The 17,409-nt window shown below is 47.8% G+C and overlaps 1 protein-coding gene across 1 annotated transcript in view; it reads left to right on the plus strand.

Moving 5' to 3' along the window:
* The first annotated feature begins 1,947 nt into the window (after nt 1-1,947).
* Nucleotides 1,948-17,409, plus strand: part of CRELD1 (cysteine rich with EGF like domains 1) — a 91,977-nt gene continuing 76,515 nt past the window's right edge. Inside the window, exon 1 of the mRNA XM_069206161.1 lies at nt 1,948-2,055. The gene's annotated coding sequence lies outside the window, so the exon portion shown is untranslated. The remainder of the gene's footprint in view (nt 2,056-17,409) is intronic.

Consider the following 17,409-nt stretch of genomic DNA (forward strand, 5'->3'; position numbering starts at 1 on the left):
CTCTAAATGACGATTGGTGCTGGGATTACCCACGTGATGGTGCCTATTAATCTGAAGCTAAGAGGGCAAGGGGTTGTCACTTCCGCCCTGGTTTGAACACCTGACCACGAGGTTGCATGCAAACGCCTGCAGCGGGTGCATTAACCTGCTGGGCTATCTGGCTATACTTTGTATTTATGCACTGCAGGTTACAGATGTCCGGAGCAGCTGCGTTAATCGCCGGTGCTACACTGCTGAAATCACAACCTGGGCTCTGAATGTGACAACAGATCTCTTTGGCAAGTTCAATACCCTTATGAGCTATGATAACAAAACATCTGATATTGGAATGTACGGCCTGCAGTGGGCACGCGCGTCTCTGCAGCAGGTGCAGACATCTAATGAGCTACTTCACGACCGTAGTCGAAGGGAGGCGGCTCTGTGCACGTGTTTCATGCTGGGGATGGGGGCTGATGCCCATCACACACTGCTCCCACAGTGCCAGGGGCTCCCTCATTGGCTCACCCTGGCAGTGTGATGTCACAGCACCTGGCCAGACTGAGTCCTAGGGGCCTTGGGGCTCCATGTGTTTTGCAGGGGGGAGGGCTCCAGTTTCGTTACGCCACTGGATTCTTGCTGGCGCTGAGGGTTGATGCCCATCACACACTGCCCCCCTCACTGGCAGGGAGGTCGCATGCTAGGGGCTCCCTCATTGGCTCACCCTGGCAGGGTGATGTCACAGCACCTGGTCAGAGTGAGTCCTGGGGGCTCCATGTATTTTGCAGGGGAGGGCTCCAGTTTCGTTACGACACTGGATTCTTGCTGGCGCTGAGTGTTGATGACCATCACACACTGCCCTCCACAGTGCCAGGGAGGTCGCATGCCAGGGGCTCTCTCATTGTCTCACCCTGGCAGGGTGATGTCACAGCACCTGGCCAGACTGAGTCCTAGGGGCCTTGGGGCTCCATGTGTTTTGCAGGGGGGAGGGCTCCAGTTTCGTTACGCCACTGGATTCTTGCTGGCGCTGAGTGTTGATGCCCATCACACACTGCCCTCCAGAGTGCCAGGGAGGTCGCATGCCAGGGGCTCTCTCATTGGCTCACCCTGGCAGGGTGATGTCACAGCACCTGGCCAGACTGAGTCCTAGGGGCCTTGGGGCTCCATGTGTTTTGCAGGGGGGAGGGCTCCAGTTTCGTTACGCCACTGGATTCTTGCTGGCGCTGAGTGTTGATGCCCATCACACACTGCCCTCCAGAGTGCCAGGGAGGTCGCAGTGCCAGGGGGCTCCCTCATTGGCTCACCCTGGCAGGGTTGTGTCACAGCACCTGGCCTGAGTGAGTCCTGGGGGCTCCATGTGGTTTGCAGGGGGACGGGGGGCGGGGGGTGACTCCGGTTTCGTTACGCCACTGGATTCTTGATGGCACTGAGGGCTGATGCACATCACACACTATCCCCCTCACTGGCAGGGAGCTCGCATGCCAGGGGCTCCCTCATTGGCTCACCCTGGCAGGGTGATGTCACAGCACATGGTCAGAGTGAGTCCTGGGGGCTCCATGTGTTTTGCAGGGGGGGGGGGCTCCAGTTTCGTTACTCCACTGGATTCTTGCTGGCGCTGAGGGTTGATGCCCATCACACACTGGCAGGGAGGTCGCATGCCAGGGGCTCCCTCATTGGCTCACCCTGGCAGGGTGATGTCACAGCACCTGGTCAGAGTGAGTCCTGGAGGCTCCATGTGTTTTGCAGGGGGGGGTGGGCTCCAGTTTCGTTACTCCACTGGATTCTTGCTGGCGCTGAGGGTTGATGCCCATCACACACTGGCAGGGAGGTCGCATGCCAGGGGCTCCCTCATTGGCTCACCCTGGCAGGGTGATGTCACAGCACATGGCCAGCTGCCATTGGTTGCCGACAGGCTCCAATGGCAGGCAGTGGCAGCAGCCAGCTGACTGCAGTGCTCCCGGGCGGTGCATGCTGGGAAGGGAGCAGCTGGCGCTGCGGCAGATCACACGGTGCCCACTGCAGCCGGAGCGGAGCCGAGCGGGGTGGGTGGCGCTGCTGCCCTGATGAGGCGCTAGCGAGGTAGGTGCGATGTGACCCCCTTGTGATACTCTGCATCCCAGGGTGCCCTTGTGTGGGCGTGGGGTATCCCCCAGAGCACAGGCAAGAGATGTGGTGTGGACATGTCTGCACCCCAGGGTGCCCTTGTGTGGGCGTGGGGTGTCCCCCAGAGCACAGGCAAGAGATGTGGTGTGGACATGTCTGCACCCCAGGGTGCCCTTGTGTGGGCGTGGGGTATCCCCCAGAGCACAGGCAAGAGATGTGGGGTGCACATGTCTGCACCCCAGGTTGCCCTTGTGTGGGCGTGGGGTACCCCCCAGAGCACAGGCAGGAGCTGTGGCGTGGACATGTCTGCACCCCAGGGTGCCCTTGTGTGGGCGTGGGGTATCCCCCAGAGCACAGGCAAGAGATGTGGGGTGCACGTCTGCACCCCAGGGTGCCCTTGTGTGGGCGTGGGGTACCCCCCAGAGCACAGGCAGGAGCTGTGGCGTGGACATGTCTGCACACCAGGGTGCCCTTGGGTGGGTGTGGGGTATCCCCCAGAGCCCCGGTCAAGAGATGTTGGGTGCACATGTCTGCACCCCTGGGTGCCCTTGTAGGGGGCGGGGTATCCCCAAGAGCACAGACAAGAGATGTGGGATGGACATGTCTGCACCCCTAGGTGTACTTGTGGGGGGTGGGGTATCCCCCAGAGCACAGGCAAGAGCTGTGGCGTGGACATGTCTGCACCCCAGGGTGCCCTTGTAGGGGGTGGGGTATCCCCCAGAGCACAGGCAAGAGATGTGGGATGGACATGTCTGAACCCTAAGGGGTGTTCTGTAAACAACTGCCCCTAGTCGGTGCCAGGGCTTATGGGCTGCAAGTGCCTGGCACGAGGCAGCCACAGATGAACCCAAGTCTTGCCCCCTAGGAGTGGCCCCATATACTGCCCCTCAATGCTGGTCCTTCACAGCCTCTCCCCGCCCCATTTCGAATTTGTCTTATGGTGAAATTGTCGCACGTAGGGTGAGGAAACTAGAGTCCCGGCTTACCCCACCATGGCACTGTGTATCCGCGGTTTCCTTCCCCTGTCTGGGAGCATCGAAACTTTTTTAATTAGACTAAACAACATGCGTATCACATGTGCGGACAATTGCTGTTTATGTTTTAGCCTTTACCCACCCCCCCCCCCTTCCCCCAAGACACAGCCCGATCAGTGCTCCCCCACACCTCGCCTTAGCCTGGTGCCATGGACCGCTTTTGTTGATCACTTGATCAAACCGTGTGACCCTGGGCAAATCTCCCATCATCCATTTGTCCCGGGACTCTGACGAAAGAGCTAGCGCTTGGAAGCAAACCGAATACCAGTCTCAAGACACTTTACGGAACCTGACCGTTAAGTTGGCAGCTGCGTCTCGCCCACCCTTCCTCCCCCCCACCCCACCCCCACCATCTCCATCTCCCACCTCCATCACAGGGTTAAGTTCTCCACGCCCTACATTTGCACGGTAATGGATCCTGTACACGTCTGTGAACTCGCTCCTTAGGGACGCAGGCACACTTAGCAGAGATGTCAGGGAATGGATGTGCAATGCTCACAGTGCTGCCAGCCCCCCCCCCCCCGCTCTTACATAACACATGCAGATATCGGCCTGCGCATGGCCCTGTGTTTGCATGCCTGTTTGCATACGGTGCTCTCGAAAGAACATTCAATACTCCTAGAATTTAAATCATGCTAAAAGGCAGATCCTTGTGGGGTTATCTAGAGGTCAGGAAAGGGTTGCAGAATGGTAAAATATAAGGTTGACAGCTCAGTGGGTCGAGTGTCTGCTGCAGAGATCTGAGTAACCTCCAGGGCTAAGACTGAAATATAGACAGGGCCGACTTAGGCGTTCATCCTTTGGAAGTTGATGACATAAGTGTGAATAGGTTTTACAATAGAAAAAAACATTGTTAGCAGGACTGCAACAATAACACGCTGTGAATCTCGCATTGTTGCTATTACAGTGTCAGACTGTAGGGGTCTCGCAGGGTGACCTCTGACCTAGTCTGTAGGTAGGTAACTGGTTGCCCCCTGTCCAAAGCACAACCCCAAGTTTGAGGCGTGGATTACAATGAGGCGATACATACAGCAGAGTTCTCCACTCGAGGCACCTCAACCTCTAGGAGGTCTCAGGGCAACCTACAGGGTTGGAGGAGGTAGGTGTTCTCTGATGCGTATTACTATATTTGGGTGTTAAGCGGGTACCTATGAGGTGCAGCCAATATCCAGACAATGTTACCAAGTTAAAACATGATGAAATAATAAAGTAATACTATTACAAAATGTGCTGCATTATGCCACATAATTTGCCATTTCTTGCAGCATAATTTATTCACTGCTGCATAATTTGACCCTCTCCTGATGTATAATTTTAGTGGCACTGTCTATAGTCCCATCTTTTGGAAGAAGAGAGCTTGGGTGAGCGAGAGTGAAGGAGGGTGACAAGTATTGAGGAGGGCAGAGTCTTTTAAATATGTGGGAGAGGAGACCGTACCAGAGGAACATTTGTGATTGACAACAGTGTCTTGTATCCTTAGACAAGTTCTAACAAATTAGATGTTTCAAACACATTCTCATTAATAATGGGCAATTTTGTGCTGTATGCATCATTGCAAGAGCTTTACTCTTCAGTGTAAGTGGTGCTTACTTGTACTGAATAATGAGTAAGGCACGTCTTTCAGTCTCGGTGCAGTCTCATCTCTATATCAGTGGCCAGAAATTCTACAGTGTTTTATACAGAACCGCATGTACCAGAATCCCTCTGCCTGGCCTTTCTCAGGTATGTAACCTGCAATCACAACAAGGTGATGGACGGAATGTTTGAATCCATCTCGGTCACAGGCAATCACTCGGGGCAGCCTTTCATCCATTGTTTTTTACCCATCATGCCACTCTAGACAAAGGCCCACCATACGTATATCAGTACTGATGGTGCTCCCGATGGGAACAGTCCATCCCAACCTTTCTAACGAGGCCTCGTCTAAAAGGGATCGCAACACCTCGGACCGGTTTTACCCCATTTTCCCCTTATCATTAGGGTGTAGCTTGCCTCCTGTGGCACAGGGAGCATGGGACCCGCATCTGGGCATTCCCGCCTCGCTGAGGGCATCAACTGCAACAACATCAAGATGATTGATGGAAGGCTTGGATTCATCTCAGCCACTGGCATTCACTCAGTCAATCGTTTATTGTCCATCTAGCCACTCCAGATAAAGGCCCACCTTGTACAAATCAGTAAGAATCTCACTCCTATTTAGGGATGGGCACAACTTGCAGAGTTTCACTCCACAGAATTCTCCACGAGATTTCATGGAAATTGGTACATCACACTGCTTGCGCTGCTTTTTAATGTCAGGAGCTTGTCCCACAATGTACAATCAGCGCCAACGGCACCATGCGGCGCGCCAGAGGACGCTACTTCTTTCTGCCGCTTGAGTAGATTTTCTACTCGAGCAGCAGCTTTCTCAACACGAGCGGCAGCTTTCTCAGTGCTACCTGTGGCAATGGCCCGCACTGACAAATCTCCCCGGGAGGTGGTCTAGTGCTCGATGTTTCTCGCTCGTGGTTGCCAACTTAACATTGGTGAGCTGCACACTAAAAATACCCGCCATGCGGCAGTTGGCCAAGATTTTATGGAATTCTGTGCTCCAAGCGGATCATGGAGTGTGCAAAGTTCAATGAAGTCTGCTGAAGGAGCGGAGTTTACTGCCCACCCCTACTCCTCACGGGAAGGGTTCATTCTGAACTTCCAGGTGATGGACTGGGGAGCAGTTTGACTTATTACCTGTGCCTGAGGTTAATTTAAGCATTTTTCTTGTCACTTTTGTGTATACTTCACTGCAACGGGTATGCCCAGAAGGGGCCCTGTGTTCATTGTATGACTGGAACTATGTCACACCCAACTGATGAGCCCCAATCAGAGCAAAACCGGTCTTGGGTTACTTGTGTTCTGGTTCAGGGAGAACCTGGCCTGGCAGTTCGGGCTGGGCTGTCCAGATTGGATCAGGGTTAAGACTGATTTACATATGGCTGTCTCCAATCTGAAGAGGCAGAGTGCTGAATAATGATGCGCTGTTATGTGTCCCAAGCAATTACCAGTGGCTGACGTTAATTCAAGAATTCCATCCATCACTGTTTTTGTATGCTTCTGTGGGTCACCCTAAGTGGGATGGGTATGCCCAGACATGGGTCGTGTGCCACTGGAACGAAACTATGGCTGACTGTTGCGCCCTCAAAAGAGTGAAACCGGTCCTGGGTTACTTGTGTTCTGGTTCAGGGAGGACCTGGCCTGGTAGTTTGGGCTGGACTGTTCCCACTGGAGCAGGGTCAAGAGTGACTTGCACATGGCTGAGTCCAATCTGAGGTGACATAGCTTGGGAAATAATGGTGGACTGGGACGTTCCCTGAGTGATGAGTAGTGCCTGAGATGAATTCAAGCATTCCACCATCACTCCTTTCTCAGGTATGTTCAGTAACTGAAGCAGTGGTACGTTCAGAATACGTGGGACTCTCCTCTGTTGGCTGCTGGTTCCATGGGGATGTCCTTTTTTGAGTCCACCAACCACTTGCCACCCCCTCCTCTGATTGCTAATGTGAAGTGTCAGACTCTTTTCACAACTTGAAGATGGACAAAGTAGTCCCTATGGGCTGGGCATGTGTTCTGGGGCACACGCATACTCATGCGTGTCTGCGGGTTCCCCCAGTGCCTTTGACAAGTTTTACCTGAACTGTGTCCCACTGTGGTTCTGGACTAATGAACCGTGTGTAACAACATGAACTGAGCGCCCTGTTTACGTTGTCCAGAAGAATTGGTCCAGCTCTCGGGACCCCAGCAGTTCTTCAGGGCAGCTGCCTCCTCGAGCTTACCAGGGACTGTGAGTGCTTACGTCGCCGCATTCGGCCGCCTATGACCACCACGCAGCATAGCTTCTTCCCTACGCGCTCCGCAGAAGTTGCCCCCGATCGGGGTGGCGGGTTATCAGTTAAAGGCCGTGTAAATCTTCACAGCTGCCCCAGCTCGCTTCTGTTGAAATTCCTTTATTTGCAGTTTAACATGGCAGGATAATCGGCGGATATTATTGACCGGCCGGCAGGGCTCCACTAACGCGCAGCCATCTTGACATGGGCTGTTTGGCGTGCCCCAACACTTCACGATCCCACTAATTTGAAGTTCTGGATTGCTCGGCCCTGAGCCCAACTTTTTTTAATTTAGATCTAGCTTCTTTGGCTGGTTTGATTGAATCCTGGTGGTATCCTACGCAGGCGGCGGCAGCAATCCCCGAGGGGCAGGAGCCCTTTAACTTGATCTGAAGGGCAGGAGCCCTTTAAATTCGAACTACCGCGTTCCCGCCCGCGGGACGCGCCCGGGCCAAGGGTGGGCCCGTCCTGCGCCCGTTAGAGGCTGGGCCGGGCCACCCCCCTGACATCCTTTTACTGGCCCCTACTGATATTGGTTTCTTCAGGACTATTAAGAGTCGCTTGAACTCAGACTTGCAGCCGGTTTTTGGTGCTGTGGCCAGAGTAGAAGCCCAAAATAAGTCTCTTGCACCGCTGCTTTGTGCTCACCAGAGCAGGAGAAGGCTGGGCTGGGCACTTCTTATTGTCTTTCTATTGTCATTTGTTTTTAGAAATTATATATACCCTGTTTACAACTAGCTAAGAGTGCTTACCATAGTTAACCCCTCATATATAATGGGGAAAAGAAAGCAAAACCAAATAGGGAATGGTATGAACACCACAACCCAGAGAAGTACTAATACAATTACTAATTACCTTACAGATGCCATGGGAAAAATAAATGAAGAAATCATTAATGCTGAAGCACGTTTAGTGGCAACAAAAAATGTTTTACATGAGACCATCGCCGAAGTGAGCTCTGAGGCTGCAGGTCTAACTTCTGAATTAAAAGCCTCAGAAGGAAAAACTATTGGGCCAGATTCTAGATTCTCTTTAGGACCCTTACTCCCTACAGTTATAATAGAGGAAATTGACTCACCAAATAGTACAGACGACCAAATCCTTTCACCACCCAAAAAAAAAAAGAAATAGTCGGATTATCAAACCTAAATCCATGGTAGTACACTCACAGCTTCCTAAGAGTAACAAAAAAATTACACAAATGCATGGGGGTCATGCAGTAGCACTACCATCAGATAACGATGGTTCCCTACAAAAACGCGTGGAAACCCTTTTCAAAAAACTGCATGGCAAGTTAGATCATATAGAGACAAAAATATTGTCAGAATTTAAGGAGATAAAAGAACGCATAACCAAGATAGAAGCAAGTGTTAACTCAATGACCAAACCAGAAACTCTATCTCCTAGCAGTGACCTTATATTAAACGAGAATCAAGAGGCTGCAGGCTTAAGGGATAGAGCAATGATAGGGGCTGCATATCCCAACAAAAGGAGTATGAAATGCCGGCATCCTACACAGGAAGAAACCCCCCAGTACAAAGCACCTATGACCTATCAAACGGAGCCCATGGATAGAAACCAGAGACGCGAGTCCTTGATTAGGAATAGACCCGTGAAAGAGGTGTTACAACTACCACCAGATGCTACCCCATATACAATTATTCTGAAAAATGTTCCCAAACTTGGCCCAAATATTGTCGAGACCTGCCCAGATATACGTAATAAGGTAATACAATGGATGTCAGGGAATATATGTACACCAGATACACTATTCCGAGAGATCTTATATGCAAGGAGAGTTGACTGGGTGGGAAACTTGGAGGAAGAAGAGGGGGATTGTATCGTGGTCAACTTTCGTAACCCCCGCTTTGTGGGCCAACTACTAGCAGACTTGGATATAAGACATCGAAACTGTAAAAGCCTGAGGAGGGAGATTATGGCTGTTCCCCTAGGATACTTCTACAGAATGATGAACACCACAGGCATAATAGACTCAGGGGTGACAGGGAATACATCCAGTATTTTGGATAGGCATAATAAACGGGAGTATTCTAACCGTTTTGCCCCCCTGAGTAACATGGAGGACCTAGATTGACTGCAGGAGAACTTGAGTAGGAAAACGACTCCGATGCATAATAAAACACAACTTACCACTATAGTGCCCATATCAAAATCTCCAAGTGGTAATGGCGACATTGAGCCAGATGGGGGACCTCTAGTAGGAGACCTAATTACACTCATGTCATGGAATATAGCTGGCGTAAAAACGAAAATGGCTGAGAAGGAATGGCAGACTATAATAAGTTCATCACATATAATCTGCCTACAAGAGACATGGCACACGGGATCCTTCTCTATGGAAGGTTATGCCACATTCTCTTAACCAGCCTTGGCTTCAGCCAGGGGAAGGGCAAAGGGAGGTCTAGCAATCCTTATTTCAACATTGATACCTTACCTATTGGTGAAATCCTCCCTCGACTCCCCCTACTACCAGTTTCTATACCTCCGGATAGATGGGATCTTAGGAATTGTACTAATAAATTATTACAACAACAAATTTGATGGTACTAATAGAGTAGTGGCATCGACCCTTCACGATGACTTACAGGCTTTTGTAAACGATATAACTTTAAGTTACATAATAATATGGGCTGGAGATTTAAATATTGGGATATGCAAGAATACCATAGGGGAGACATGCGGATTCACCGACGAGGGGGGATGTACTCAATTGCACTTTTTACACAATAACTATGGAACTGTATTGAATGAAACATTATTTAGACATGACCTAGAGTTGATGGAACAAGATGGGTATAAAGGAGAGAAGCTCCCATCGTTTGTAGGAAGAGGACATTTCTCGACAATCGACTACATACTAATGTCAAAGAGCCATTTGGATATGGTAGTCTCACTGAAGATTGAGCCCATTATATATAGTGATCACTACCCCCCTGATACTGACTACGAGACTAGCTAAACCCTTTAATATAGGTGAACGACTAGCAATGGATATAGGAATAACAAGTGGAAATGGATTTGCGATTAAATGGACTGGGATAAATGAAACAGATGTGATGAACAAAGTTGTGACACAACACCGCCAAGAAATTATCATATGCACAGAATATAATCAAAATTCACATATGATCCTAGGGTCCTTTAATCAACTTAGAATCGCCATTGCAGGAAGTTTATTGAGAGCTTCGGGGAAAAAAAAGAGTGGTAAAGTGGGGTGGTTTGATCACAATTGCTCATCAGCCAGCCAGGAACTAAAACAAGCCCTCCAGGCCCGACCAAGAAACAGAGAAAAAGTAATTATTAAACGTTCTAATTACAAACACGCATTAGAAACCAGGAAGGCACATTTGAGAGCTAGGGCATGGGCAAATCTTGAACAAGCAACGACACTAAGAGATAGTACTCTATTTTGGAAAACAATCAACCAACCTTTCCTAAAAGATAGTGATGCACCCGAAATAACAGTACATGTTCCTTTATTGGAATGGCTTTCTCACTTTGGATCAATTTTTAACCCAGAGAACCTGACTATTCACACGCCAACCATTGGGATAATCGAGATCAATCCACCCTTCTTGAAAGCAGTCAGTCTAGAGGAAGTGAGATTTGCCATGGGAAGATGCCCGAAAGGGATGGCGCCAGGCCCGGACGGGGTGCCAGTAGATGCCTATTTGACACATGTTGATTTATGGTGCCCTATCCTGACCCAAGTCTTTCTGTGTGTGACAAAGGGATATATTTTAACATCATGGAGTGAAAGTATAATTGTCCCTATTTTTAAAAAGGGGCATAGAGGCGACCCCAAATGTTATCGGCCAATCTCACTTTTGGACACCTCTGTCAAACTGCTGGGAAGAATATTTGTAGAAAGACTAGAAACATGGGCAACAAATAATCATATACTTACAGAGGCTCAACTGGGATTTACGCCTGGGGTTGGTACCCTGGAACAATGTATAAACCTTAACCTAATAATAAGTAAATATACAATAGCAAAGAAGGGTCATGTATTCCTCTGTTTTGCAGATCTTAGTAGTGCCTTCGATCTGGTGAATCATGCTAAGTTGTGGAAAGTTTTAACAGATATGGGTGCGCCCTCGGATATAATAAGCTTCTTGGCACAACTATACAATAATCTAACAGCACGGGTGAGATATGGAAGAAACGGAGAATGTACGCCAGGCTTTAGGATAGGGAGAGGAATACGCCAAGGTTGTGTCTTAGCGCCGCTCCTATTCTCTCTTTATATAAATGGTGTAGATGCCCACTTAAAAAACTTAAAAATTGATTGCCCTAAAATAGGAGATTGCTCTATCCCAATCCTTTTATATGCAGATGATGCAGTTTTGTTCTCACGAACCGCAAATGGGCTGCAGCAACTAATGGAGGGCTTCATGGAATTTATGGAGGAAAGAGATATGATGTTGAATATGAGTAAAACAGTGGTTATGACTTGTGGACAGGGAAAGGCCAGGAAGAAAACTTATTTTATTAAGGGCCACAAATGCGAAGAGGTGAATGGATTTACATATCTGGGTATACAATTTTCTAACATGGGACATTGGAAACAAAACCTAGAAATTACCAAAATGAAGTATATTAGGACAACTGAGGCAATCTTTAGATTCTCCAATAAAATTGGTAATAAACCCCTAAGGGAAATGCTGCAAATTTACAAAAGCAAATCAATCAGCAGCATTACATATGGTTCTGCCCTTTGGGGCTCGATACCCGAGATCCATTCATTACAAGTGTTAGAGAATACATTTTTTAACAGACTACTTGCAGTCCCAAATACCACTTCCACATACATGGTACACAAGGAATTGGGCAGTCCCTACGTGGTGGATTTAATATACACAAATGCGTTGTCGGCTTGGCATGGTATTTGGTCAAAAGAAGGGACGCATCTCACCCGAAAGATTATTAAAGATTGCCTTACATTAGAACATTGGGATAGAATCCCATAGTTCATGCACTTAAAAGATCTGTTGAGAGGTATAAATCTAACACCAAACTTAGACAACCCAGGCATAGTTCTCCAATTTAGTAAGAAAGAACTGAAAAATCATTTAATGGCTTGGAGGGCTAGTGAAAGAGGAAAAAGAGAATGCATGAAATCAACGGTAGCTCTTTACATGATCGAAAACAATGAGGTAATACCAAATTATTTACTGACAGTTGTGAATACTCAGCATAGATTTTATTTGACCCGATTACGTTTTAGAATGTTGCATTTTTTGGTAGCCTTCCCAAAAATGAGAATTTGGAGTAAAAGCCTACCGAAGTGCCCCTGTGTGGGACGATTTGCACAATCTACAACGCACTTTATTATATCTTGTAAATTTAATCATGATATTAGAAAACAATTCTTAAAACCACTATTTATTATTAAGTTATTTTACTGCAGAGAAGCTTTTAACTATTTATTTAAACTGGATACGAATGAGAAATGTGAAGCAGTGATAAAATTTATCCTACATGCAATTGAACAGAGGAAAAAGTTGTCCTATTTAGAAAAACTCCAATATGAGAATGAGTAACCGCATAATTTGTCGCAACAAAGATTTTTATCCTTTTTATTAGTAATGTATCTGGGAAAATTTTTATTGTATAACTTTTTTTATTTTAAAGAGACAGTTTTTTTTCTTTTATGGAGTAAAATCCGAATAAAGATTGTTTTGAATTGAATTGAATTGAACTGAGCGCCAAGGGCCCAATTGTCCCACAGGAAGCTTGTCAGCTGTAGATTTCCAGGAGTACCACTGACAGCAGTTGTAAGTTTCCAGGAGTACTGTGGACAATGTCATGTAACATTTTTACCACTCACTATTACCATGGCTTGACCCCAAGTGCACAGTACAATTCAGTATTGGGTGAGGTCAGCACCTCTGTGCAATTGCACATTTTTAGGTATGGCTAGAGGCAGCTCCAGGTGTTTTGTAGCTGTTTTGTTTCTAATTCAACAAACTTTCAGTGTGCCCCGGAAGTATTCCTCTGCCCCCTCACGCTATTGGCTGTTTGCATCATTCCTCATCCTGTTGAGGACTTGCACTGCAATGCACGTGGGACTATCTTACATGCAAAACGACACTCACTTACTACAAATACTGTTATTTATGTCATATATGAATTGTATACATAAAGCAAACCAAATCCTAATATGGCCACGTTATTGGAATCTTCATTAGGCACCACTTCCGCCACATTTAGCACCCCAATAAGCATCCCATCAATTCCGCTACCACTATCACTACGAAAGCGAACAGGTCTGGCTTTAATTAAATTCACACACAATACAGATATGAACCAATGCTGTTTCAGTATGTTGCCCATTAAAGCCAGATACATGGGCTTTGACAAGGCTTGTTGTCCTCTTTCGTTTTTTGTCTCCACTTGGAAACCTGTTTCCTCTTGCAGAAATATGTTTCCCCAAATCTCCTTATAGTTTTGGGGTGCTCGGTTTACCTTCCCTCTGTGTAAGTTTTCTTACACTTTGAACTTTTTGGGAGAAAATCTCTGTCCATTTTTGGGGGTGGGAAAGGGTTGTTGAAAAGTCTTCAGTCTGTGGCCACTGACAAATTCTCCCGGTTCACTTTGTGTGATCCACCCACTCTCGACCCCTTGCAAGCGGATGACCACTGCATAACTGTGGGTAATCGGGGCATACCATCATGCAGTAGTAAACTCTTGCTAGGGATCCATGTTTGGAACCCTGACCGGTGTAAATGGAGCCTTTTCCAGCCGTAGATCATGTCTTTGTGAATCCACTCAAGACTTCCACAAAGTGATCCAGCTGCAGCTTCGCTTTTCACCTTGGAGTTTGCTGGTCCATTTGCTCATTTTGAGTGATGGTATTTTCTGATTTTTGGGTCTTTTGGACCATTTTTATATTCTCTCACTTGCTGAGCTGTCCAGACTTGCACCTGGGCCACTGAGAAACTAGTGCATAGGACAGACACATCAGAGCCATCTTAATACCTTGTAGCTTTGTGTCCGCACCTCTGCTGCACTGACCTGTTGTAATTAACAAGTTCACAAAGGCTTTTGAGGCCACACAGGTTTTGCCCCCAGAAGATGACGTTGGCCTTGGGACACAGTGTTGTTTGTATTTGTGTTCATAAACCTAGGGGTTCGGAAGCCACCCTAGACTGGCAGGTTTTGTCAGTAGTGAGCTCCATCTGTAGGTGTAATTGCTCATGGATCCCAGTCTGTGAATCAGAATCTTGCAGTTGTACTTGCGTTTGACACATTTTGTGGGCCACTGTTTAGTGGGTTTTGTGCATTTGGCCTGACGATGTGCGACATGTCTAGGGGTGAGAGATAAATTCCGCTCTGCCAGCCGAGTTTGCAGGGTTTTGGCCACTCAATGTTATGCATGTAATGTGGAATTCCAGCCAAACCGCCGCATGTGGAGTTTTTCTCAGGCGCGGCTCGCCAGTAGTGAGTTGGCGAGCGCGAACGAGAATTGTCGTCCCCTAGCATGACTTTCAGGTGCTAGGAAGGCACCTGGCGAGATTTTCCCAACGCAGTCGGTCGCGGCAGGAAACAGCTGTTCGCATCAGCAAAGCTGCCCCTGAGGTAGAAAATATACTCGAGCAGCAGCAAAACCAAATCAACAGCAGCGCCCTCTGGGATGCAGTGTGGTGCTGTTCTCCCTGATTTCTTAGCGCAGAGCATTCTCCAGGCTCTAAAAATCAGCACTGCCAGTGGAACATGCTGATTTCTGTCCTCTGGTGCAACTCTGCAGAATCTCGTGTAGTTTTTATGGCAGTTTACATTTTTTTTCTGGGTATGTATGTATCTATGTATTAATGTATGTATATGATATTTCTATAGCCTAGACTAAGTCAAAATGCAGCAAAGCACTGTACAGCGTCGCAGATAAGCATAAAGTCAATGAGTGATAAGAGAGGTAGCTCAGCTGTTGGTGGTTAATTTATTTTGATGTAGTGTTTGTTCAGCTCTTTCCTGCATTGGTGCACTGTTGGAAAGTTATTGATGCATACTGGGATGTTGTGCCACATCCTGGTGCATAGATAGGAAAGGCCTACTGCTTTGGTTTCTGTGGTCTGCTGGTGTCCTGGCTTCGGGTGTGCCAAGAGCCTCCAGAGATGGTGAGCTTGTCCATAAGATAAGCTTGAGTGTGGGCTTTGATGGCTTTGTAAATGATGCTGCTGGTTTTGAAAATGGTTTAGGCCAGCAAGGGGACCCAATGGAGTCCAAGCAGGATGGGTTTCTTAACTTAGAGGCCCAAGTGTCGTTGAAGCTATTCATAGATTTTAGATGATGCCTGGATCCTGTCACCATAGAGGCTCAGTCTGTAAAGCACACATTACCATGCCATCTCCACGTTTCCCCAGTATTTAAACTATGATTACCAAGTCAGATTATGCATTGCCCTGGGTACGCGAAGCATCCTTGTCATGCCAATTTACGCCTTTGCTGATTATATAAAGGACCACTGCCAACCCAGGCAGCCCTTACACTTCCTCACCCCATGTAAAGCTCCACTGCTGAGTCATTGTCCACATTCTTCTCTTCCCTCTTTTGTACTTGCAGGAGCCTAGCTGGGGGCACAGGATGCTTGGAAGTAGGGAAGTCCAGGACCTTGACCCATGCATGTATCATAAAGTCATGTAGTGCAGGAAGAAGGGCCCTGTTGAGTGTGTCCCCTTGTGCTGTGTCCCTATCTTCTCTGAGTGCCCCACCACTTCTACGGGTGTGTGTGCATGCATTGCAGCAGCCATCTTGCACAGTTATCAGGTTATTTTGGCAGCTTGAAATACCAAGACACTTGAGTGTCATCGGAATGGCTGAATGACATACATGCCCTGGTGAGGCACCATCAGGCTGCAGCCTACATGAGGTGGTATCGAAAGGTAGCGAAGAATGGAGGCCACTAACATGAAGCTGACGCATGCTACGCGTCCTGCAGAACATTGTGGTCACCAACATGAGAGACGATAGTCCTAGAGAACACGTACTGCCAATAAGAAGAGGCTGATAGTAATAAATGCTGCAAGTCCCACCAAACATGCGCAGCTGCTACCTCAGTGCTGGTGTCTACTACAAGTTGTACAGAACAAGGGCCACCAGTATGGGGCAGACACTGGTGCATGTTGCAAGCCCAGTAACGCCTGGTGCCACCAACCCTGGGCTGATAGTGTCGCTTGCTACAAGTCTACAAAGTATGTGGAGAACTAACATGAGACCGGATGTGTGTTCGTACAAGTTGTAGAGATCAGTGGTACTGCTACCATGATGCTTGGAGGGAGGTGTCATGCCATTGGCATGGTGACATCCCAGATCTGAAGGTGGACACCTGTGATGAAGAATATTATGTCTGTTACTAAAGGCATTCATAATCCTTGGACTGCAGGCAAGTTGAAGCAGCAAATGTAGGTAAAAATTCTATTTTAATCAACATGGGGCACTTGTGTGAAAGGTGTGGCTCCCCAGGGATAAGACCTTGTAGCAGATGCTTTGAACTCCCGGAAAGGCAGTGAAAAGGGCTACGAAGAGGCGTTTTTTGTAGTGTGCACCCTTTTGAAGCTTCTAAGCCTGTGATTAGGTGGGGACAGGTACACTGTGCTGCTAAAGGTGAAATTCATGGAGCAGTCCAAGAGAAACAAAGGTGAAAGTATTTTCCCAAAAAGTTTTTGTCATCCACGTTCTGCACCTTAGCTCCAAACTATGCCCTCGCGTGGTTGTGCAGTAATGTTAAGGTTTAAAGGGCTGGAAAAAGAGAAACTGTCCAGTGATACTCTAATGGTACAACCGTGATGTGCACCATGTCTGTTAGGTACTGGAAAACAGGCTGTTCTGGCAGTGGACAAACACACCCCTTATCACACTGTCCAAGCTGTGACATACCACTGGAATCAACCCATGTTTCAAGTTTACCAATGTACTGACAGGTTTTAAAAAACTCAAATAAACCCATGCCCATCATTTTTCTCACAACTGCCCTTCTTTTCTCTCTTATGTAGGGTGGGTGGAACAAAGGGAGCTTCACTCCGTGGAATTCTGCAGAAGTACCTAAAAACTCTGTGAGATTCCGTGGAGTTCTGCAGTGGCGTAATTTGGTATGTCGCACTGAGTTTTAGTGCTGGGAGCTTGTCCCATGCTGTACAATCAGCACGAACTGCACCATGTGGCGTGCCCGAGTGCGATACTTTTTTCTGCCTCTCAAATAGATTTTCCACTCGAGCACCAGTTTTCTCAATGCGAGCGGAAGCTTCCCAAAAGCGAGTGGTAGCGACCTACCATGACCACCTGCATTGAGAAATCTCATGGGGAGGCAGACAAGGAGGCGGTCTAGCGCTTGATTTTCTTGATCACCCACTTAACTTTGGAGAATCGTGCACAAGAAAAACTCTGCCACGCGGCAGTTGGTGGAGTTCTTCCAAATC

Source organism: Pleurodeles waltl, chromosome 9, assembly GCF_031143425.1.
Source record: "Pleurodeles waltl isolate 20211129_DDA chromosome 9, aPleWal1.hap1.20221129, whole genome shotgun sequence".
NCBI lineage: Eukaryota > Metazoa > Chordata > Amphibia > Caudata > Salamandridae > Pleurodeles > Pleurodeles waltl.